The sequence below is a fragment of the Martes martes genome (assembly GCF_963455335.1).
Source record: "Martes martes genome assembly, chromosome: 8".
In the NCBI taxonomy this organism is placed as follows: domain Eukaryota; kingdom Metazoa; phylum Chordata; class Mammalia; order Carnivora; family Mustelidae; genus Martes; species Martes martes.
The window spans coordinates 124,449,542-124,472,704 of record NC_137895.1 but is presented as its reverse complement, the minus strand read 5'-3'; the positions used below and the strand labels follow the sequence as shown (position 1 = coordinate 124,472,704).

The window sequence follows — 23,163 nt, the reverse complement described above, 5'->3', positions numbered from 1 at the left end:
TGATTTACAGGCAACTTAATGAATCTTTTAAAATAAGTAATAAGTATTTAGAATACGTATGATTCCTGTTTTGTGGCTAGCTACAATTAATTATTAGTCCTCAGAGAAGATGCAATGTCAATATAGCTGCAAAGTAACGTTCACTGGAGCAAAAATACACCCAACTTCAAAAAATTTTAAATCAGACTCAGAATTCACAATGACTCTATAATAGGCTAACCAAAGAAATAGATCTCTTCCGAAGTATGGCCGTCTTAGATTATTCTACAAAAGCTCTGTAATCCACATTCAGCAGAAAGAGGCCGAGGGAAGAGAAACAACCAACACCAGCATGATGAAATATAATAATGCTTGGCTAAAATATTTTTTTTTAATTATGTAATATTCAAGTGTCTCATAAAAGCCACAATTATTTTTACTCAGCCAACTCTCAAAAATGAAGCACAGAAGGAATGAGGACTTTAAAAGGGAACTTGGGGAGGGAGATCAGTGATTCTGCTGTGGGACAATGTTAAGCAGCCTAATTTACATGTTATTGGAATATCCAAAGGAAAGTAGGATGGGGGGAAAAAATGTAAGAAACAAGAGGAGAAAAAAGCTACAAAATTTGATGAAAACAATAAACCTACCAATCAACCCCAAGCACAAGAAACATGAAGAAAAATCCATGAATACACATCACAATCAAACTGCTTACCATTAAAAACCATCAATAAAGAGAAAATGATACAAGCAGCCACGGAGTTTAAAAAAAAAAAATGCCTTATATGTTAAGAAACAAAGATAAAAATGAAAACATTTCTCATGGAAACAATGCAAGTTAGAAAACAAGAAGACAAAGAGAAACAAACTATTAAACTAGAATTCTATACTGAGCTAAAATATCTTTCAAAAGCAGAGGCAAAATAAGAGCTGACCCGTAAACACCACCAGTTTGAACTGTATGGCTTCATTTATACATAGCTTTTTTCAATAAATACAGAATACCACTGTAAATGTATTTTCTTTCCCTATGATTTTTTTTAAAGATTTTATTTATTTATTTGTCAAAGACAGAAACAGAGAGAGAGGGAACACAAGCACTGGGAGCGGGAGAGGGAGAAGAAGGCTTCCCGCTGAGCAAGGAGCCAGAAATGGGGCTCAATCCCAGGACCCTGGGATCATGACCTGAGCTGAAGGCAGCCGCTTGACGACTGAGCCATCACGGTGCCCCTCCCTGTGATTTTCTTAATAATATATTTTCTCTAGCTTAATTTATTGTAAGAAAACAGTATATAATATATATATAACCTGCAAAGTACATGTTAATGGACTATTTATCAGTAAAACTTCCAGGTCAACCATAGGCTCTTAGAAGTTAAGTTTTTGGTGAGTCAAAAATTATATGCTGGGATACCTAAGTGGCTCAGTTGGTTAAGCATCTGCCTTTGGCTCGGGTCATGATCCCAGGGTCCTGGGATCGAGTTCCATATCAGGCTCTGTGCTCAGAGGAGAGTCTACTTCTCCCTCTTCCTGCTACTCCCCCTGCTGGTGCGCTTGCGCACGCGCACTCTCTCTCTCTCTCTCTCTAACAAATAAATAAATAAAATCATTTTAAAAATTATATGCAAATTTTTTTTTAACTGTGCAGTGGTCCTAACCCCCACACTCTTCAAAGGTCGACTATAATTGCCATTCAGATAAAAAAGCTGAAAGAATTAACAAAGGAAAAGCTAAAAGAACCAACAAAGCAACACTACAATAAATGCTGAAGGTTGTCTTCTAGGCAAAAGGAAACAACAAAGGAAATGTGGATCTAAACTAATTAGGAACACCAGAAAGAGTAATTACATGGGTAAATATAAAGGACTTTCAAATTATTTAATCTCTTTATAAGACAACTGCTGACTTAGACCAAACTGGTAACAATTGCAACGTTTATAAAATATGTAAAAATTTAAAATATGACAAAAATAGCACAAACCCCAAAAAGGTGGGAGTGCAAGTATGTAAACTGCTGAACTGTATATTCTTAAATTAAATGTGAAATGGCATAATATCATTTGAAGGCAGATGCTGATAAATTAAAGATATGTATGCCATAGACTCCACAGCAATCAATAAAATAAGAGAATTATTACTATCCAGTAAAATGAAATAAAAAAAATTTAATGAAAAAGAGAAAAAAAGATGAAATAGGCAAGAAAAAGGATCAGCAAATGATAGATTTAAATGCAACAATACCAATAATCATATTGTATGTAAATTACCTAAACACCTCAGTGAAAGGCAGAGATTGGAATACTGAAAAAAGAAACAAGACTACACGCTGCCTGGATGCCTAGGTGGCTCAGTCAGTCAAGCGTCTGCCTTCAGCTCAGGTCATGATCCCAGCATCCTGGGATCAAGTTCCACACTGGGTTCCCTGTTCCGCAGAAGCCTGCTTCTCTTTCTGCTTCTGACTCTGCCTCTTTCTCTCTGCCTCTCATGAAAAAATAAAATCTTAAAAAAAAAAAAAAAAAAGACTATATGCTACCAAAAGAAATCCATTTTAAATATAAAGACACACAGATATTAAAACTATAAGTGTGGGAAAGAAAATATCAATGTAACACTAATTAAAACAAAGCTGAATTCAAAATATTAGTATCAAGCAAAATAAATTTCAAAACAAGAAATACGGCCAGAATAAAGAAACCTATTAGTCAAGAAGATATAAAAATCCAAAACACTTTTGCACCTAGTAAGAGACCTTGCAAATAAAACTGACCAAATAGAGAAAATGGGGAAAACTGAGAAATCCGTAACTACAGTAAGAGAGATCTAAATCCTCTTCTCAATAACTGAACAAGTACACAGAAAATACATGTATAAAAATAAGCATATAGAGACCATAAACAGTATAAATGAACTTGACCTAACTTACATTTACATTTTAACTCCATATAACAGGAGCAGTGTGAATATACATTGTTTTCAGAGACATATAGAGAATTAAACAAGATAATCCATGTTCTGTATCATTTTTTTAAACTCAAAAAAACTTAAATTATATAACAAAAAGATATTAAACTGAAAATCAGTGACAAGAAGCTATATGAAAAGTCCCAAATGTTTCAAAAGTAAATAATACGCTTCTAAGTAATCAAGTAATGGATCAAAGAGAAATCAAAAGGAATCAACAAGATATCTGTTCAAATAAAAATAAAAATACAGTGTATGGGGGAGGAGTCAAGATGGCGGAGAAGTAGCAGGCTGAGACGACATCAGGTAGTAGATCAGCTAGATAGCTTATCTAACCATTGCGAACACCTACAAATCCAACGGGAAATCGAAGAAAAGAAGAGCAACAATTCTAGAAACAGAAAATCAATCACTTTCTGAAAGGTAGGACCTGCGGAGAAATAAATCCAAAGTGACGGGAATATAGAACACAGGGGGAGGGGCCGGCTCCCGGCAAGCGGCGGAGCAATGGAGCACAAAATCAGAACTTATAAAAGTCTGCTCCACTGAGGGACATCGCTCCAGAGGCTAAACCCGGGGGAAGCCCACACGGCGTCACCATAACCCCAGGTCCCGCGGGGTCACAGAAGGACCGGGGGTATCTGAGTGTCGCAGAGCTCACAGGTAATAGAGCGGGAAAGCCAGCTGCAGAGACAGAGCCAAGGAGTGAGCTCTGAACTCCAGGTTACCTTGAACCGGGCACAGGCTGGGTGAGCTCGGAGCTCAGCGGGTGGCCACGGAGACGGAGTGACTGAGCACTTTTCTCCAAGCACCCGGCTGGAGGCCAGGGAAACAGAAGCCATCTAGCACTTTTCTCCAAGCGTGACCAGAAGCCAGGGAGACGGGGGCGGTTGGGCGCCTTTCTCTGAGCGCGCACTGAGGAGCGGACCCCACCGAGCTCTCAGCTCCTCCGGGCCAGAGACCAGGAGGCCGCCATTTTCATTCCCGTCCCCCGGAACTCTATGGAAAGCGCTCAGGGAACAAACCAAACCCAAGCGGATTACTTAGCCCGGCCCCTGGTAAGGGCGGGGCAATTCCACCTGGGCCAAAGACACTTGGGAATCACTACAACAGGCCCCTCCCCCCAGAAGAGCAACAAAAAACCCAGCCAAGACCAACTTCACTCACCAAGGAGAACAGCGGAATTCCAGAGGAGGAGAAAGCAAACCTTATCTGGACAAAACGACAAGGCGGAAAAATTCACCACAAAAAAATAGAACAAGAAGCAGTACCGAAGGCTGGGGACCTAATCAATATGGACATTGGTAATATGACAGATCTAGAGTTCAGAATGAGGATTCTCAAGGTTCTAGCCGGGATCGAAAAAGGCACAGAAGATATTAGAGAAACCCTCTCCGGAGAGATAAAAGCCCTTTCTGAAGAAATAAAAGAACTAAAACCTAACCAAGTTGAAATAAATAAAGCTATTAATGAGGTGCAATCAAAACTGAAGGCTCTTACTGCTAGGACAAATGAGGCAGAAGAAAGAATTAGTGATATAGAAGACCAAATGACAGAGAATAAAGAAGCTGAGCAAAAGAGACAAATACTGGACCACGAGGAGAGAATTCGAGAGATAAGTGACGCCATAAGATGAAACAACATTAGAATAATTGGGATTCCAGAAGAAGAAGAAAGAGAGAGGGGAGCGAAGGTATACTGGAGAGAATTATTGTAAAGAATTTCCCTAATATGGCAAAGGGAACAACCATCAAAATCCAGGAGATGCAAAGAACACCCCTCAAAATCAGTAAAAATAGGTCCACACCCCGTCACCTGATAGTAAAATTTACAAGTCTTAGCGACAAAGAGAAAATCCTGAAAGCAGCCGGGGAAAAGAAGTCGGTAACATACAAGGGTAAAAATATTAGATTGGCAGTGGACCTATCCAAAGAGACCTAGCAGGCCAGAAAGAACTGGCAGGATATATTCAGAGCACTAAATGAGAAAAACATGGAGCCAAGAACACTATATCCAGCTAGGCTATCATTGAAAATAGAAGGAGAGATAAAGAGCTTCCAGGACAAACAAAAGCTGAAAGAATTTGCAAACACCAAACCAGCTCTACAAGAAATATTGAAAGGGGTCCTCTAAGCAAAGAGAGAGCCTAAAAGTAGTAGATCAGAAAGAAACAGAGACAATATACAGTAACAGTCACCTTACAGGCAATACAATGGCACTAAATTCATTACTTTTAATAGTTACCCTCAATGTTAATGGGCTAAATGCCCCAATCAAAAGACACAGGGTATCAGAATGGATAAAAAAACAAAACCCATCAATATGCTGCCTACAAGAAACTCATTTTAGACCCGAAGACACCTCCAGATTTAAAGTGAGGGGGTGGAAACAATGTACCATGCTAATGGACATCAGAAGAAAGCTGGGGTGGCAATCCTTAGATCAATTAGATTTTAAGCCGAAGACTATAGTAAGAGATGAGGAAGGACACTATATTATATTCAAAGGGTCTGTCCAACAAGAAGACCTAACAATTTTAAGTATCTATGCCCTTAACATGGGAGCAGCCAACTATATAAACCAATTAATAACAAAATCAAAGAAACACATTGACAATAATACAATAATAGTAGGGGACTTTCACACTCCCCTCACTGAAATGGACAGATCATCTAAGCAAAAGGTCAACAAGGAAATAAAGGCCTTAAATGACACACTGGACCAGATGGACATCACAGATATATTCAGAACATTCCATCCCCAAATAACAGAATACACATTCTTCTCTAGTGCACATTCTCCAGAACAGACTACATTCTGGGTCATAAATCAGGTCTCAACCAGTATCAAAAGATTGGGATCATTCCCTGCATATTTTCAGACCACAATGCTCTGAAGCTAGAACTCAATCACAAGAGGAAATTTGGAAAGAACCCAAATACATGGAGACTAAACAGCATCCTTCTAAAAAATGAATGGGTCAACCAGGAAACTAAAGAAGAATTGAAAAAATTCATGGAAACAAATGATAATGAAAACACAATGGTTCAAAATCTGTGGGACACAACAAAGGCAGTCCTGAAAGGAAAATATATAGCGGTACAAGCCTTTCTCAAGAAACAAGAAAAGTCTCAAATACACAACCTAACCCTACACCTAAAGGAGCTGGAGAAAGAACAATAAAGAAAGCCTAAACGCAGCAGGAGAAGAGAAATCATAAAGACCAGAGCAGAAATCAATGAAATAGAATATGAATAGAAATGAAATAGAAACCAAAAAAACAATAGAACAAATCAATGAAACTAGGAGCTGGTTCTTTGAAAGAATTAGTAAGACTGACAAACCCCTGGCCAGACTTACCAAAAAGAAAAGAGAAAGGACCCAAATAAATAAAATCATGAATGAAAGAGGAGAGATCACAACCAACACCAAAGAAATACAAACAATTATAAGAACATACTATGAGCAACTCTACGCCAACAAATTCGACAATCTGGAAGAAATGGATACATTTCTAGAGACATATAAACTACCACAACTGAACCAGGAAGAAAGAACAGACCCATAACCAGTAAGGAGATTGAAACAATCATCAAAAATCTCCAAAGAAACAAAAGTCCAGGACCAGACGGCTTCCCAGGGGAATTCTACCAAACATTTAAAGAAGAATTAATTCCTATTCTCCTGAAACTGTTCCAAAAAATAGAAATAGAGGCAAAACTTCCAAACTCATTCTATGAGGCCAGTATCACCTTGATCCCAAAACCAGACAAGGATCCCACCAAAAAAGAGAATTATACACCAATATCCTTGATGAACACAGATGTAAAAATTCTCATCAAAATACTGGCCAATAGGATCCTACAGTACATTAAAAGGATTATTCATCACGACCAAGTGGGATTTATTCCAGGGCTGCAAGGTTGGTTCAACATCCGCAAATCAATCAATGTGATATAATACATTAATAAAAGAAAGAACAGGAACCATATGATACTCTCAGTAGATGCTGAAAAAGCATTTGACAAAGTGCAGCATCCCTTCCTGATTAAAAGTCTTCGAAGTGTAGGGATAGAGGGCACATACCTCAATATTATCTAAGCCATCTATGAAAAACCCACCGCAAATATCATTCTCAATGGAGAAAAACTGAAAGCTTACCCGCTAAGGTTACAAACACAGCAGGGATGTCCGTTATCACCACTGCTATTCAACATAGTACTAGAAGTCCTAGCCTCAGCAATCAGACAACAAAAAGAAATTAAAGGCATCCAAATCGGCAAAGAAGAAGTCAAACTATCACTCTTTGCAGATGATATGATACTATATGTGGAAAACCCAAAAGGCTCCACTCCAAAACTGCTAGAACTTGTACAGGAATTCAATAAAGTGTCAGGATATAAAGTCAATGCACAGAAATCAGTTGCATTTCTTTACACTAACAACAAGACAGAAGAAAGAGAAATTAAAGAGTCAATCCCATTTACAATTGTACCCAAAACCATAAGATACCTAGGAATAAACCTAACCAAAGAGGCAAAGAATCCATACTCAGAAAACTACAAAGTACTCATGAAAGAAATTGAGGAAGACACAAAGAAATGGAAAAATGTTCCATGCTCATGGATTGGAAGAACAAATATTGTGAAAATGTCTATTCCACCTAAAGCAATCTATACATTTAATGCAATCCCTATCAAAATCCCATCCATTTTTTTCAAAGAAATAGAACAAATAATCCTAAAATTTATATGGAACCAGAATAGACTTCGAATAGCCAAAGGAATATTGAAACAGAAAGCCAAAGTTGGTGGCATCAGAATTCCAGACTTCAAGCTCTATTACAAAGCTGTCATCATCAAGACAGTATGGTACTGGCACAAAAACAGACACATAGATCAATGGAACAGAATAGAGAGCCCAGAAATAGACCCTCAACTCTATGGTCAACTAATCTTCGACAAAGCAGGAAGGAATGTCCAATGGAAAAAAGACAGCCTCTTCAACAAATGGTGCTGGGAAAATTGGACAGCCACATGCAGAAAAATGAAATTGGACTATTTCCTTACACCACACATGAAAATAGACTCAAAATGGATGAAGGACCTCAATGTGAGAAAGGAATCCAACAAAATCCTTGAGGAGAACACAGGCAGCAACCTCTTTGACCTCAACTGCAGCAACTTCTTCCTAGGAACATAGCCAAAGGCAACAGAAGCAAGGGCAAAAATGAACTATTGGGATTTCATCAAGATCAAAAGCTTTTGCACAGTAAAGGAAACAGTTAACAAAACCAAAAGACAACTAACAGAATGGGAGAAGATATTTGCAAATGACGTATCTGATAAAGGGCTAGTATCCAAAATCTATAAAGAGCCTAGCAAACTCAACACCCAAAGAACAAATAATCCCATCAAGAAATGGGCAGAGGACATGAACAGACATTTCTGCAAAGAAGACATCCAGATGGCCAAAGGACACATGAAAAATGTTCCACATCACTCAGCATCAGGGAAATACAAATCAAAACCACAATGAGATACCACCTCACACCAGTCAGAATGGCTAAAATTAACAAGTCAAGAAATGACAAGATGCTGGCGAGGATGCGGAGAGAGGGGAACTCTCCTACACTGTTGGTGGGAATGCAAGCTGGTGCAACCACTCTGGAAAATAGTGTGGAGGTTCCTCAAAAACTGAAAATAGAGCTACCCTATGACCCAGCAACTGCATTACTGGGTATATATCCTAAAGATACAAATGTGGTGCTCCGAAGGGGCACGTGCACCTGAATAGCCACACTATGGAAAGAACCTAGATGTCCATCAACAGATGAATGGATAAAGAAGATGGGGGGGGGGCGCGCGCGCGCGCACACACACACACACACACACACACACACACACACACACAGGAATACTATGCAGCCATCAAAAGAAATGAAATCTTGCCATTTGCGACGACATGGATGGAACTAGAGGGCATTATGCTTAGCAAAATAAGTCAATCGGAGAAACACAACTATCATATGATCTCCCTGATATGAGGAAGTGGAGATGCCATGTGGAGGTGTTTAGGGGGTAGGAAAAGAAAAAATGAAAGAAGATGGGATCGGGAGGGAGACAAACCATAAAAGACTCAATCTCAAAAAACAGACTGACGGTTGCAGGGGGGAGGGGGAAAGGGAGTGGGTGGTGGGGATATGGACATTGGGGAGGGTGTGTGCTATGATGAGTGCTGTGAAATGTGTAAACCTGGCGATTCACAGACCTGTACCCCTGGGGATAAAAAGACATTACATGTTTATTAAAAAATTTAAAAATTTTTAAAAAAAATTTTTTTTAAATACCAAAAAAATACAATGTATCAAAATTTGGAAGTGGTGCTTAGAACAAAGTGTGTAGCATTAAATGCCTATGTTAACACTGTAGGACTTTGGTCCAGCATGTAGAAAACTTCGAAGAGATGAGAAAAGGTGAGGGGGGAGGGAAGTGGTGGGAAGTGGACAAGAAAACAGATGCAACGTTTGATGCAAGAGTAACTAAAAGTGTCCCAAATTAGTGTCAGAAACTATACCACAAATGCAGGAAGCTCTAAGAATACCAAATAAGACAAATGTCAAAACAAAAAATCACACCAAGGCATATCATATTTAAACTGCACAAAATCAAAAATATAAGAAGAAATCCTCAAAGAAGTCGGAAGGGAAAAAAGCCTTACCTAGAAAGTAGCAAAAACCTACATCTGACTTCTCCTCAGAAATAATGCAAGCAAGAAGAGAGTAATGTGGAAATTTAAAGTTTTGAGAAGAAAGAAAAAGAACTAGCATTCTAAACACTGCAAAATTATCCTTCAGAAGTGAAAAACAAAGACTCTCACATAAATAAAAACTGAGGGAATTTGTTGCTAATAGGTCTACCTTACCAGAAATGTGAAAAGAAGTTCTTCAGAGAGAAGGAAATTATACAGGTCGCAAACATGGATTTGCGTAAGGAAAAGTATCAGAGAATGAATCAATGAAGGTAAAGTAAAAACTCTTGACTTTTTCTTATTTAATCTAACAATGTTCAAAATGATAGCAACAATATATCTGCTATACAGTCTTACACATATATATGCTTATGTATGCTTCTATATAAATGAAATGAATGACAGCATTGAGAAAAGATGGGAGGAATTAGGATTATTTTGTCATTGTAAGGTACTTGTACTATCATGAAGTGAGATAATACTATTTATTTGTATGTATTTATTATATGCATATACTATAACTTGGGTTAGTTATAAATATATACTGCACAAAACAGGGCAACTATGAAGAAAAGTATAACTGATATGTTAAGAAATAAGAGAAAAAAAGGGACGCCTGGGTGGCTCAGTTGGTTAGGCAGCTGCCTTTGGCTCAGGTCATGATCCCAGCGTCCAGGGATCGAGTCCCACATCGGGCTCCTTGCTCAGCAGGGAGCCTGCTTCTCCCTCTGCCTGCCACTCTGTCTGCTTGTGCTCACTCTCGCTCCTCTCTCTCTCTCTCTCTCTGACAAATAAATAAATAAATAAATAAATCTTTAAAAAAAAAAAAAAAGAAAAGAAATAAGAGAAAATGGAATCATTAAAAAAAAAAAAACCTCAATTAAAACCCTTAGAGAGAGCCTTGCCTCTCCCCTTCCACCACCACCACCAGGCCCCCCAGAAGTTGTACTTGCTGAGTTGCTTTCCCTCTCCCACATTATCTTGTGCTCTTCCCTTTCCAACTAGAGCCTGGCTGAATGGCTCCTGCAAAGAAGGGTGGCAAGAAGAAGAGCTGTACTGCCATCAACGAGGTAGTGACCAGAGAATACACCATCAACATTCATAAGCACATCCAGAGAGTGGGTTTCAAGAAGCTTGCCCCTCACGCACTCAAAGAGATCCAGAAATTTGCCGTAAAGGGGATGGGAACTCCAGATGTGTGCACTGACACTAGGCTCAACCAAGCTGCTAGGCCAAAGGAATATAAGGAATGTTCCATACTGTGTCGGTGTGCAGTTATTCAGAAAACCTAACAAGGATTGAGATTTACCGAACAAGTTCTATACACGTTGATTACCTATGTACTGGTCACCACTTTCAAAAATCTACAGAGGGTGCCTGGGTGGCTCAGTTGGTTAAGCGACTGCCTTTGGCTCAGGCCATGATCCTGGAGTCCTGGGATCAAGTCCCGCATTGTGCTTCCTGCTCAGCTGGGGAGTCTGCTTCTCCCTTTGACCCTCCCCTCCTCATGATCTCTCTCTCTCAAATAAATAAAATCTTTAAAAAAAAATGTGGATGAGAACTAATCAATGACTGCCGAAGTATAAAACTGAAAACAAAATAAAGCCAAAAACAAAAAACCCAAGAAGTAGAAAACATTTGGAAGACAAAAACAGAAACAAAGATAAAGAGCAACAAATAGAAAACAGAAACAAATTTGGTAGATGGTAACCTCACTTTATCAACAGTTACCTTGAACCTAAATGGTCTAAATATATCAATTAAAAGAACTGTTAGTGGATCAAAAACAAAACTCATCTATAGGTTGTCTATAAGAAACACTTTAAGTAGGAAAACACATATTGACTGAGAATCAATGAATGGAGTAAGATACACCATGATAGCAGTAATCAAAACAAGTGAGAATAGGTAATTAATTTCAGACAAAGCAGACTTCAGAGCAAGGAATTTTTTCAGGAAAAGGAGTGACATTGCATAATATAAAGGTGTCGATAATACAACTTCTTAACACAGCAATCCTTAATGTGTATGTGCCTAACACCAGAGGATCAAAATATGTGAGGCAAAAACTGATAGAACTGCAAGGAGAAAAAAGATGAATCCACTCTTAGATATAGAAGTTTTAATACTCTTTCAGAAATGGGCATATCAAAAAAAAAAAAAAAAAGAAGAAGAAGAAGAAATGGACATATCCCCCAGGCAGAATATTAGTAAGGACGTCATTAAAGTAAACACCACCACTGGGCACCCGGGTGGCTCGGTGAGTTAAGCCTCTGCCTTCAGCTCAGGTCATGGTTGCAGGGTTCTGGGATCAAGGCCCTCATCGGGCTCTCTCTCAGCGGGGAGCCTGCTTCCCCTTCTCTCTCTGCCTGCCTGCCTCTCTACCTGTGATCTCTGTCTCTGTCAAATGAATAAATAAAATCCCTTAAAAAAATAAATAAAAAATAAAGTAAACACCACCATTAATCAATTGGATATAAATAGTCTATAGACTATTCAATGTCAGCACAATATATATTCTCACAATATATATATATTCTCCTGAAGCTCTCATGAAACATTCATCAACATATACTATACTTGGATATAAATAGTCTAATTATACTATAATTGGATATAAATAGTCTATAGACTATTCAATGTCAGCACAATATATATTCTCCTGAAGCTCTCATGAAACATTCATCAACATATACTATACTTGGTGCCATAAACACACCTCAACAAATCTAAAAAGAAGAGAGATCATATAATTATGCTCTCAAACCAAAATGAAATTAAAGGAGAAATCAAAATCCCAGAATGCAACACTGCAATTCTACATAACACAAATCAAAGAAAGCTCAAGAGAAATATTATTAACTGAAATATTATTAACTAAATGACAATGAAAATACAACCTAAAATTTGTGGGATGCAGCAAAAGCAGTGCTTAATGTATGTCCTTAAAGATGCAGTTAATGTATCTATTAGAAAAGAAGAAAGACTGGGGTGCCTGGGTGGTTCAGTGGGTTAAAGCCTCTGCCTTCAGCTCAGGTCATGATCCCAGGGTCCTGGGATCAAGCCCCACATCGGGCTTTGAGCTCTGCCGGGAGCCTGCTTCCTTCTCTCTCTGCCTGCCTCTCTGCCTACTTGTGATCTCTGTCTGTCCAATAAATAAAAAATAAATAAATAAAATTTTAAAAAAAAAAAGAAAGAAAAGAAGAAAGACCTTCAATCAATACTCTGAGTTTCCTCTTCAGGAAACAAAAAGCAAATTAAATCAAAATAAAAAAATAATGAAAACTAAAGCAGAAATCTACAGAAAAAAATCAACAGATACAAAAGTTGGTTCTTTGAAAAGGTAGATAAAACTGATAAACCTCTGGCCAGTACAATTAGAGAAGCGAGACAGAACACAAATTGCTAATACCAGAAATGAAAGAGGGGACATCACCATAGATCCCACAGACATTAAAAGAATCATCAAGGAATATTATCAACAACTCTATGCCCACAAATTTGATAACCTAGATGAAATGGACCAACTCTTGAAGGATACAAGCTGCCAAACTCACACAAGAAGAAGTATCTATTTAAAGTATCTATTTAAAGTATCTATTTAAAAATGGGGGAGGGAGGTGCACCTGGGTGGCACAGTTGGTTGAGCATCTGACTTTTGGTTTCAGCTCAGATTGTGAACTCAGGGTCATGGTGTTGAGCCCCATGTCAGGCCCTGTGCAGAGTGTGGAGTCTGCTTGAGTTTCTCTCTCCCTCTCCTCTGCTCCACCCAACCCTATATGCATGCTCACGCACTCTCTCTCTCAAATAAATAAATAAATAAATAAATACATACATAGATACATACATACATCTTTTAAAAATATTTGAGGGGAGGCTGGCTGACTCTTGAACATGTGACTCTTGATCTCTGGATTGGAAATTCAAGCCCCATGTTGGGTATAGAGATTACTTAAAAATAAAATCTTAAAAAAAAAAAAAAAAAATTGGTTCAATCATCCCCCAAAACAAAAAGCACCAGGCCCAGATGGGTTCACTGGTAAATTCTACCACATATTTAAGGAAGAAATTATACCAGTTTTCTACAATCTTGTTCAGAAGATACAAGCTGAGGTACTACCTCCTACTTCATGCCAGGAGGCCAATATTGCTCTAACACCAAAACAGACAAAGAGATTACAAGAAAGAAAACAACAGAAGAACATCTCTCAATAAATAGATGAAATCATCTATAAAATATTAGCAAATCAAATCCAACAATCTTTAAGAATTATATACCACAAGCAAGTGGGATTTATCCCAGGAATGCAAAGTTGGGGATAAATGCAACATTTAAAAATCAATTAATAAAAAAAATAAAAATAAAAATAAAAATAAATTAATATGACCCATCACACATTGACAAGATAAAGACAAAAAATCATATGTCCTATCAAGAGTTACAAAGAAAGCATCTAGGGTGCCTAAGTGACTCAGTCGGTTCAGTGTCTAACTCTGGTTTCAGCTCAGGTCATGTTTTCAATTGGGCTCTATACTCAGCACGGAGTCTATTTGGGATTCTCTCTCTCCCTCTCCTTTTGCCCCTCGCCCCACTTGCATTCTCTCTAAATAAAGTTCTTTTAAAAGATTTTATTTATTTATTTGACAGAGAGAGAAACCCAAGTAGGCAGAGAGAGAAAGGGAAGCAGGCTCCCCGCTGAGCAGAGAGCCCAATGTGGGGCTCGATCCCAGGACCCTGAGATCATGACCTGAGCAGAAGGCAGACTTAACCCACTGAGCCACTCAGGCACCCAATAAATTAATTAAATTCTTTAAAAAAAAAAAAAAGCACTTAACAAAGGGTAACACCCATTCAAAATAAAAACTCTCAGCAAACTAGGAATAAAAGGGGAACTTCCTAAACTTGGTAAAGAATATATATACAAAAAGTTAATATCATGCTTAATGGTGAGGAACTAGGTTTCCCACTAATATCAGGAACAAAGCAAGGATGACTCCTCTCTCAGCACTGCATTTCAACATCATACTGGAAGTCCTAGTTTATATAAAAAGACAAGAAAAGGAAATAAAATATACAGTGGGAAGAAGGAAATCAAAGTGTCTTTTTTCAGAAAGGACGTGATTGTCTACCTACAAAGTTCAAAATTACTAACCAAAAACCTCTTGGAACTAATAAGTGATTGTGTAAAAACTGCAGAAAACGTTAATATAAAAAAGAAAAACTGGTGGCTCAGTTAAGCATCTGACTCTTCATTTTGGCTGAGGTCATGATCTCAGGCTTGTGAGATCAACCCCCATGGACATGAAGCCTGCTTAAGAATCTCTCTTTCCGGGGCGCCTGGGTGGCTCAGTGGGTTAAAGCCCCTGCCTTCGGCTTAGTTCAGGATACCAGGGTTCTGGGACGGAGCCCTGAATCGGGCTCTCTGCTCTGCAGGGAGCCTGCTTCCTCCTCTCTCTCTCTGCCTGCCTCTCTGCCTACTTGTGATCTCTGTCTGTCAAATAAATAAATAAAATCTTTAAAAAAAAAAAAAAAAAGAGGGACGCCTGGGTGGCTCAGTTGGTTGGGCGGCTGCCTTCGGCTCAGGTCATGATCCCAGCGTCCTGGGATCGAGTCCCGCATCGGGCTCCTTGCTTGGCAGGGAGCCTGCTTCTCCCTCTGCCTCTGCCTGTTCTCACGCTCGCTCTCTCTCTCCCTCTCTCTCTCTGACAAATAAATAAAATATTTTAAAAAATAAAAATAAAAATTAAAAAATTAAAAAATTTTTTAAAAAAATTAAAAAAAAAAAAGAATCTCTCTTTCTCTGTCACCCTCTGCCAAGGAAGAGAAGAGAAGAGAAAAACTGCTTTCATATACTAACAGGGAACAAGTGGAATTTTAAATTAAAAACACAATATTATTTACAATACCACCTCTGAAAATTGAAGTTTAAATCTAACAAAATACGTATAAGGTTAAGGTCTATATGAGAAACACAACAAAACTTCTATGAACAAAATCAAAGAACTAAATAAATGAAGATACATCCCAACTTCATAGCAAAACTTAATACTGTCAAGATGTCAGTTCCTCCCAACTTGATCTGCACATTCAATACAATCTCTTTTTTAAAAATATCTATTTATTTATTTGCGAGAGGGAGAGCACATGTGCATTTGTGGGCGCATGTATGGGCACACGCCCATCAGCAGGGGGTGGGCAGAAGAAGAAAGAATCCGCAAGCAGACTGGAGGATCAGCACAGAGTCCTCTGTGTGACTCAATCATGGGACCTGAGCTGAAATCAGCTGACCATTCAACTGAATAAGCCACCAGGCATCCTGAGATTCAGTTCAATTTCAATCAAAATTCCAGCAAATTATTTGTGGATACTGACAAACTGATTCTAAAGCATATATATGAAAAGGCAAAAGAAAGAATAGCCAACACAATATTAAAGGTCAAGAATAAAGTTTAAGTACTGACATTACTCGATTTCAGACTTCCTTTAAAGCTACAGTAATTAAGACAGAGTAATGCCATTGAAATAATAAACAGATCAATGGAACTGAATAGAGTTCAGAAACAGACCCACATAAATACAATCAATTGATCTTTTAAAAAGTTTCATTTATTTATTTTAGAGAGAAAAAGCAATAGTAGGAGGGACAGAGGGTAAGAGAAGACTTCCCCACTGAGTAAGGAGCCCAACGCAGGGCTTACTTCCAGGGCCCTGAGATCACACCCTGAGCTGAAATCAAGAGTTGGCCACTTAATCAACTGAGCCACCCAGGTGTCTCAAATGATTTTTAACAAAGGTGCAAAAGAAATATAATGGCACTAAGACAGACTTTTCAATAAAGAGTACCAGAACTGAATATCCATATGCAAAAAAATTAATCTAGACACAAGTTTATTTATAGCTTTCACAAGAATTAACTCAAAACGAATCACAGATTTAAATGTAAAATACAGAACTATAAATCTCCTAGAACATGGGAGAAAATAAGGATAATCTTGGGTTTGGCAATGACTTTTCAGATATAACACCAAAAGCACAATCCATGAAAGAGAGAATTGGTAAGCTGAACTTAATTAAAATGAAAACCTTCTGCTCTGTGAAAGACATAGTCAAGAAAATGAAAAGATAAGCTACAGGTTGTTAGGAAATATTTAAAAAGGACATATCTGACATTTTCCACAAAAACGATGACAAATAATACTAACATTTGTATGGAACCACAAAATACCCCAAATAGCCAAAGCAGTATTTAAAAAGAACAACAAAGCTGGAAGTATCTCAAATCCAGATCTCAGTTATCTACTACAAAGCTCTTGCAATCAAAACTCTATGGTACTGGTACAAAAACAGACACACATAGAACAGAACAGAGAATGCAGAAATAAACCCATGCCCCCGTTGTCAATCAATCTATGACTAAGGAGGCAAGAATATACAATGGGGAAAAGACAGTCACTTCAATAAATGGTGCTGAAAGGGCACCTGCGTGGCACCTTAGGGGCACCTAAGCGGCTGCCTTAGGCTCAGGTCAAGAAGCCAGGGTGGTCCTGGGATCAAGCCCTAGGCTTCTTGCTCTGTGCTCAGCGGGAAGTCAGTTTCTCCCTCTCCCTTCGCCCCTCCCCCACTCGTGCTGGCATGTACTCTCCACTAAATAAAACCTTAATTAATTAATTAGTTAATTAATTAATGGTGCTGAAACTGGATGGCTACATTCAAAAGGATGAAACTGGACCACCTTCTTACACGATACACAAAAATAAACTCAACATGGATTAAAGACCTAAATGTGAGACCTGAAACCAGAAAGTTCCTAAAAGAAAATGTAGGTTATAGAAACATTTTTCTAGATATGTCTCCTCAGGCAGGGAAAATAAAAGCAAAAATAAACTACTGGGGCTTCATCAAAATAAAAAGCTCTTGCACAGAAAAGGAAATCATTAGCAAAACACAAAGGTAACCTACTGTGGGGCGCCTGGATGGCCCAGTCATTAAGTGCCTGCCTTTGGCTCAGGTCATGATCCCAGAGCCCTGGGATCCAGCCCCGCATCAGTCTCCATGCTTGGCAGGAAGCCTGCTTCTCCCTTTCCCACTCCCCCTGCTTATGTTTCCTCTCTCACTGTATTTCTCTCTCTCTCTATCTCTCTGTCAAATAAATAAATAAATAACATCTTTAAGGAAAAAAAAAGAGTACACTTACCATGATGAGCACTGAGTAACGTATAGAATTGTCAGATCACTATTAAGAAAAAAAAAAGGTAACCTACTGCATAAGAGCATATCTCTCAATGATATATCTGACAAGGGGTTAATATCCAAAATATATAAGGACATTATACAACTCAACACCAACAAAAAAGGTGACTGAAAAATGGACAGAGGATCTGAATAAACATTTTTCCAAAGACAACATATACAGATAGCCAACAGACACATGAAAAGATGCCAAACGTCACTAATCAGCAGGGAAATATGCAAATCAGAAACAGTGAGATATCACCTCATACCTATCAGAATGGCTAGAATCAAAAGAACAAGAAATAACAAGTGTTGGCAAAGATGTGGAGAACAAAGAATCTTTGGGCACTGCTGGTGGGAATGTTAAATTGTTACAATCACAGTGGAAAATAGTATGGAAGTTCCCAAAAAATTAAAAACAGAATTCAGAAGACAACTAGATAATCTTATTTACATACAATAAAAAGTTCTCTATTCCTCAAAAAAAATTAAAAATAGAAATACCACATGATCCAATAATTCCATGACCGGGTAGCGGGATTCAAAAAGATACATGCACATCCTTTGCTTATACCAGCTTTATTTATAAGAGCCAAGATATGGAAGCAACCCAAGTGGCCACTGATAGATGAATAAAGAAGATGTGGTATATACACACATATGGAATGGAAAGGAATACACAATGGAATATTATGCAGCCATATAAAAGGACAAGAACTCGCCATTTACAACAACACAGATGAACCTACAGGATATTATTACACTAAGTGAAATAAGTCAAACATTTCCTTATGTGTAGAATCTAAAAAATAAATGAATAAGCAAGCAAAAAGCAGAATCAGACCTATAAATACAGAGAACAAACCAATGGTTGCTAAAGAGAAGGGACATGGGGGTAAAAGCAAAATGGGTAAAGGGGAGTAGGAGATACAGGTTTCCAATTATGGAAAGAATAAGTTAGGGGAATTAAAAGATACAGCACAGGGAATATAGTCAATGGCATTTTAATAGCATTATATGGTGACAGATGGTAGCTACACTTGTAGTGAGCATAGCATGACACAGAGTTGTTGAATCACTAGGTCGTATAGCTGAGACTAATCCAACACTGTGTTCTCAACTGTACTCTAATAAAAAGAAAGACAGAGATACATGATAAAAAAAAAAAAAGACTTACCCAAAATATATAAAGAACTCTTAAAAGTCAACAATAAGAAAACAAATGAACTGACTTTAAAAAGAACCAGAAACCTAACACCTCATCAAAGAAGATATACAGAGAGCAAGTGGGCATAAGAAAAGAAGCTCCATATCCTATGTCAGCAGAGGAATGAAAATTTAAACAGTGAGATATCACTACACACCTATTATCATGGCCAATATGAAGAACAATGACAACACCAAATGCTGGTGAGGATGTAGAGAAAAAGGAACTCTCAAATCACTGGTGGCATTGGAAGACTGTTTGGCACTTTCTTATAAAATTAAACATACTCCTACCATATTTTCCCACAAACACGCTCTTTGGTATATCCACACAAAAACCTGCACGTGTATGTTTATAGAAGCTTTATTCATAATTGCCAAAACCTGGAAGCAACCAAGATGTTCTTTTGTAGGTAAGTGGATAAATAAACTGTGGTATATCCAGCCAAAGAAGTAATATTCAGCCCTAGAACGAAATCAGTTATCAAGCCTTGGAAAGACATGGAAGAATCTTAAATGCATATTATAAGTGAAAAAAGCCAGCCAGAAAAGGGTACATACTGTAAGATTCCAACTATATGACATTTCAAAAAAGGCAAAAGTATGGACACAGTCAAAAGATCAGTGGCTGCAAGGGGCTAGAGGGTGGGAGGGATGAACAGCTGGAAAACAGAGGACATTTCCGGCAGTGATTTTCTGTATGATACTATCATGGTGGATACATGTATCCAAACCATAGAACACACACCACCAAGACTATGAAGTTTGGGTGATAATTATGTGTCAGTGTAGGTTCACTGATAGTAACAAATTTAACACTTTGTTGAGAGGTGTTGATAATAGGGGAGGCTATATATGTGTGGGAATAGGGGATATATGGGTTATCTCGCTCTCAATTTTGCTGTGAATCTGAAACTGCTCTAAAAAATATAATGTCTTAAGATGTTTTCAAAAAAGACATGGAGGAAACTTTAAAGCATATTACTATGTTAAAGAAGTCAATCTGAATAAGCTACAAACTCTATGATTCCAACTATATACAACATTCTAGAAAAGGTAAAACTATGGAGATAGTAAAAAGATTAGTGGTTGCTAGGCTTGACAGCAAGGGGCAATAAACAGGCAGAACACAGAGAATTTTCAGGGTAGTGAAACTATTCCGTAGGATACCATGACATTAAATATTTTTAAAAACCCATTGAATACAACCTTATAACACCAAGAGTGAACCCCAATGTCAACTATGGACTTTAGGCAATAATGGTGTTTCAGTGTAGGTTCATAGCTTGTAATAAATGTACCACTCTGACAGTGGTACTAGAGGGTACACTGGAAATCCCTGTACCTTCCATTCAATTTTGCTGCAAATCTAACTGCTCTAAAAAATGAAGATTAGCAGTTGCCAGAGGCAAGGGAAAAAAGTGGGGGGAAAAAAATGGATGAACTGGTTTTGTTTTGGTTTAAGTTCACATAAGTCACATTTTAAAAAAATAAATAAGAGTTAGTTGTCTGCCACTCGACTACCAAGCAAAATTTCCCCACCCACACAGCACTTAAATTTACCCATTTATCTATTCCTTCTTTAATTTTTGTGCGTGGGAACTTCTTTTGGGTGTTCACTTCCTAAAAATGGAAATGCACAAATTTACTTACAAATTTTCCAAGTTGATATTTATGAAAATGTCAGTGCAAAACATGTATTATTTGCAGGTTCTAAACTAGAAAGTACGATTCCATTCTACTGAATAGCTAGCACCTCTAAAAATTCATTTTAAATTTTATTAATTTTTTTAAAACTGCCTATCTCAGAAAAAAGAAAGGCCTCAAATAAATTCTGTCATCTCATACCTTAAAAAATTAGAAAAAGAATGAAGTAAACCCCAAAGTAAGAAGTAGGAAGGAAAAAATAAAATCAGAGCAGAAAAAGTAAAACTACTGAAAACTAAAATACAAAATAATAAGATCCAACAGAGAAAATCAATGAATACAAAAGCTAAAAATTTAAGACCAATAAAATTCAAAACCTCTAGCAAGCCTAGACTAGAAAAGAAAAAAAGATACAAACTGTCAAAGGTACCTCAAGAATAGATAACCTAAATAGTCCTCTAGCTATTAAAGAAATGGATTTTAGTTTAAAAACTTTCCCAAGAAAAACTCTATGCCCAAATGGATTTAAAGTAAATCCTACCGAACATTAAGAAATAATACCAAATCTAGGCAAATTCTTCCAGAAAACTGAACAAAACTGAACATCTGGCAACTTAATCTGAGGCCAGCAATTATTTTTGCAAACAAATCCAAAGACATTCTAAGAAAAGAAAACTACATGGGTGCCCAGGTGGCTCAGTCAGTTAAGTGTCTGACTCTTGACTTCAGCTCAGATCATAATCTCAGGGTGGTGAGATCAAGCCCTTGTTAGGGCTCTGTGCTTGTCATGGAGTCTACCCGAGATTCTCTCTCTCTCCCTCTGCCCATCCCCAGACTCACACGTGTGGACTCTCTTTCTCTCTCAAAACAAATAAATGACATCTTTTAAAAAAGGAAAGAAAAATATATGCCAAGATCCCGCATGAACACAGATGCAAAAATTCCTTTAAATTTCAAAAACCTGAATTCAATAATATTTAAAAATGGTAATGTATCAAGGCCAGGTGGGATTTATCCCAGGAATACAAGTTTGGCTTAATGGCGGGGGGGGGGGGGGGTGTCAGCCAATGTACTTCACCACATTAACAGATTAAAAAAAATAATAATAACTATCATATCAATCTATCAAAATATGTAGAAAAATTATTTGACAAAATCTAATATCCATGGGCTGATAAAAACTCTCAGCAAACTAGGAACAGAAAGATACTTCCTAAACATCATATATAATGTTAAAGGATTACTTTCCCCCAGGGCACCTAGGTGATTCAGTTGGTTAAATGTGGGATTCTTGATTTCCGCTCAGGTCATGATCTCAGGGTCATGAGACTGAGCCCTCTCATGGAGCTCCAAGATTCTCTCCCTCTGCCCCTCCCTCTGCTCATGTTCTCCCTATCTATAAATAAATAAAATCTTAAAAAAAATTTTTTTCAAAGTAATTGTACAAAGCAAACATGCTCACTCTTACCACTTAAATATTTAACAATATAATAAGAAATAAGGGGCAGATCAGAAAGGATAAAGTACAACTATCTTATTTGTAGTTGCCATGATCATATGGGAAAATCCCATAGGATCAGTAAAGCTACTGGAAATAAAATTTCAGCAAGTTTGCAAGATACCAGATAAACAAAAAAAAAATTTAAAAATGTATTTCTATGTACTAGTAAGGAACAATCAGAAATTGACCTTTTAAAAAAAGATCATAATAGGGACGCCTGGGTGGCTCAGTTGGTTAAGCGGCTGCCTTCGGCTCAGGTCATGATCCCAGCGTCCTGGGATCGAGTCCCACATCGGGCTCCTTGCTCAGCGGGGAGCCTGCTTCTCCCTCTGCCTCTGCCTGCCTCTCTGTCTGCCTGTGCTCACTCTCTCTGACAAATAAATAAACAAAATCTTTAAAAAAAAAAAAAAAAAAAAAAAAGATCATAATAGTATCAAAAAACATCAAATATTTAGGAATGGACCTGGAAAAAGATGTACAAAACCTGCACACTTGCTGCTAAGATAAAGAAATAAATGAAGAGGTGTACTCTTTTCATGAATCAGAAGACTCAATACACCAATTCTCCCTCAATATGATTTGTAGACTCAATGCAGTTTTAAATCAAAATACAGGCAGTTTTATTTCTACAACCTGACAATCTGATTCTAAAATTCACATAAAAACAGAACAATTCTACGTTGATAGCCACAATGACTCTGAAAGAGAAGAATGAAGTCGGAAGATGGATCCTACCTGACCTAACTGGTTATTATAAAGCTACAGTAATCAAGATAGTGTGGTATTAAATGCAAAAGCAGATAAACAGATCAATGGAGAACTGATACATACATGGTCAAATGGGTTTCAACAAATGTGGGTAAAGGCAATTCAGTGGAGAAAG

The 23,163-nt window shown here is 37.7% G+C and overlaps 1 protein-coding gene and 1 pseudogene across 3 annotated transcripts in view; one reads left to right on the top strand and one right to left on the bottom strand.

Moving 5' to 3' along the window:
- Positions 1-23,163, bottom strand: part of MLLT10 (MLLT10 histone lysine methyltransferase DOT1L cofactor) — a 249,801-nt gene that overhangs the window by 71,206 nt on the left and 155,432 nt on the right. The window lies entirely within an intron of this gene.
- On the top strand, positions 10,710-15,997 carry LOC308348019 (large ribosomal subunit protein eL31-like; annotated as a pseudogene). The gene is made up of 2 exons: positions 10,710-11,066; positions 15,830-15,997. The product of its transcript is annotated as a large ribosomal subunit protein eL31-like (transcript).